This window comes from Chlorocebus sabaeus, chromosome 15, assembly GCF_047675955.1.
Source record: "Chlorocebus sabaeus isolate Y175 chromosome 15, mChlSab1.0.hap1, whole genome shotgun sequence".
NCBI lineage: Eukaryota > Metazoa > Chordata > Mammalia > Primates > Cercopithecidae > Chlorocebus > Chlorocebus sabaeus.
This window is the reverse complement of record NC_132918.1, coordinates 68,994,484-68,997,547: the sequence shown is the minus strand read 5'-3', so window position 1 is coordinate 68,997,547 and position 3,064 is coordinate 68,994,484. Positions and strand designations below refer to the sequence as shown.

The window sequence follows — 3,064 nt, the reverse complement described above, 5'->3', positions numbered from 1 at the left end:
AAGAAAATCATAAAGGTCAGGCATGATGCCTCCCACCTGTAATCCCAGCACTTTGAGAGACTGAGGCAGGAGGATTGCTTGAGGTCAGGAATTTGAGGCCAGCCTGGGCAAGATGGTGAAACCTCGTCTCTACAAAAAATACGAAAATTAGCCTAGTATGGTGGCGCATGTTACCACATGTGTAGTCCCAGCTACTTGAGAGGCTAAGGTGGGAGGATCACCTGAGCCTAGGGAAGCTGAGGCTGCAGGGAGCTGTGATCACACTTCAACCTGGGCAACAGTGAGAACCTGTCTTAAAAAACAAAAAATGTAATTTACATATTTAATTCCCACGTGTATCATATTTGACTTGTATAGGAAAATAAAGATCCTGTTGCATCTCAAACATGATCTAGAAAACATGTTTATACTGGTAGGAGAATCAGTTGAGTCCAGGAAGTTGAGGCTGCAGTGAGCCATGATCACACCACTGAAACCCAGCCTGGGCAACAGGTTCATTAAAAACAAAAAACAGGCCAGGCACAGTGGCTCATGCCTGTATTCCCAGCAGTTTGGGAGGCTGAAGCGGGTGGATCACATGAGACCAGGAGTTTGAGACCAGTCAGGCCAACATGATGAAATCCTGCCACTACTAAAAACACAAAAATTAGCCAGGTGTGGTGGCGGGGACCTGTAATCCCAGCTAGTTGGGTGGCTAAGGCATGAGAATTGCTTGAACCCGGGAGGTGGAGGTTGCAGTGAGCTGAGATTGCCCCACTGTACTCCAGCCTGGGCGACACAGTGAGACTGGCGACCCAGTCTCAAAAACAAAACAAGACAAAAAACAAGAAACCCCGTAAATATCAGTTATATGGGACAATAGGGCTGGATTCACAGGGGAGCCCAGTTTTCAACTCTTCTTTGAACTTCCTGCTTCCTCAAAAGGCCATTGAGCTGGGAAAGATTTGGGACTAAAGACCTGTCTCAGTAGTCTTACCCTGAGCTAAAGGCCACTTGAGTTGGGGCCATTACTTACCTTGGTTGGAGGCAGGTAGCAATGTTTTCTGCACATTGGAGAGTCTTAACATACCTCTTACGGAGGAGATGGACACTGGTGCAGGGTCGGCACTCTGGTGCTGCACATGTTGCCAAGGGCCTGTCTGCTCCTACCAGGCCAGATAGCATGAGTGATGCCCCTACAGCCCCTCCCTGTGGACTTAGGAAGGTAGCCTTCCTACTTTTGCACATAGCAACTTAGGGCAAATCTGTCAAGCATATTTTGCATGTCGAAGCATAGGTCCATTTGGATTATCCTTCTATTTTCTCCTGACAGCTTCCTTTCCAAGAAATCAAGAAAGAAAACAAAAGTTAGCCACGGGTGGTGGCTCATGCCTGTGATCCTAGCACTTTGGGAGGCCAAGGCAGGCGGATCACAAGATCAGGAGTTCAAGACCAGCCGGACCAACACTGAAACCCTGTCTCTACTAAAAATACAAAAAATTAGCTGGGCATGGTGGTGGGCACCTGTAATCCTAGCTGCACATGAGGCTGAGGCAGGAGAATCACTTGAACCCAGGAGGCAGAGGTTTCAGTGAGCCAAGATTGTGCCACTGTACTTCAGCCTGGGTGACGGAGTGAGACTCCATCTCAAAAAAAAAAAAAAAAAAAAAAAAAAAAAGAAAGGAAAAAAAAAAGCTGAAAACATTTATAAGAAAAAAAAAGGGAAGAAGGAAATTGCAGAATATGCAATAATTAAGTAGTAGGTAGTTGGTTTTCTGGGGAAAAATATTACATCCTATTTGCCAACCTTTGTTGATGATCTGAGTGGTCACTCTCTTGATACCATGAGATAACACTTCACACTCACTAGGATGGCTACAATCAAAATCACAATAGTTGGCAAGGATATGGAGAAATTGGAAACTTCATAAGTCATTGCTGGTGGAAATGTAAAATGGCGTAGCCACTGTGGGAAACAGTTTGGAAGTTCCTCAGCTAAACATAGTTACCACAGGACCAGCAAGTCTACTCCTAGGTATATACCTAAAAGAATTGAAAACATATGTCACACAAAACTTGGACATGAATGTTCATAGTAGCATTATTCGTATTAGCATTAAAGTAGAAACAACTCAAATGTCCATCAATTGATGAATGAATAAATAAAATGTGGCATATCCTACAATGGAATATTACTCAGCATAAAAAGGAATGAAGTATCAATACATGCTACAACATGAATGGACCTTAGCAACATGCTAAGTGAAAGAAACCAGACCTAAAAATTGTATGATTCCATTTATATGAAATTTCCAGAATAGGCAAATGTGCAGAGGCAGAAAATAGATTAGTGGTTGCCAGAGTCTGAGGCCGGGAGATGGGAAGTGAGAGCTTATGGGCACAGAGTGTCTTTTGGGGATTATGAAATGCTCTGGGAGAAGACAGTGATGATGGTTGTGTGACTTCATGTATGTACTAAAAACCATTGGAACGTACACTTTACCAAGGTGAATTTTATGGCATGTAAATTACATCTCAATTTCGAAAGCTTCTTCATTAAGAACACAAGAGCTTGCTCCTGTAGCACATATACTAAAATGGGATGATACAGAGATTAGCATGGCTCCTGCACAAAGATGACACACAATTCGTGCAGCAGTCCATGTTCATAAAAAGAACACATTTGCACTCCAACTTACACATCCCCCTGATCATCTTTGATTCTATTAATTTTTCCCCCCTCTGGTAAAACCCCCAAGAGGTTTAATACTACCCTTTTCTAAATCGCTCACCAGAGTGACTAGAATGGTATCGAATAAATTCTTTTTTTATAATGAAAATGCAATAATTATTTTATATTTAGGGCATCTGTTGAAGAGGGGGATTGTTACACGATCATGTTCCTGTCTTAAACAGGGATTTAAACAGTTCCTCTGATCTTTTAAATATTCAAAAAGAGTATTTTTGAAACTGCTGTTTAAATGAAGAAAGTAGGATTCAAGAAGGTGCAGCTTCAAAGCTGGAATTCATACAGCCATAGAGAAGTTTATAAAGCTGTATCATATAATAAAATTAAAGTGTTCCT

At 42.1% G+C, this 3,064-nt stretch overlaps 1 pseudogene; it reads left to right on the top strand.

The window, feature by feature from the left end:
• The first annotated feature begins 2,551 nt into the window (after positions 1–2,551).
• LOC119626020 (U6 spliceosomal RNA) lies at positions 2,552–2,649 on the top strand (annotated as a pseudogene).
• Positions 2,650–3,064: the final 415 nt, after the last annotated feature.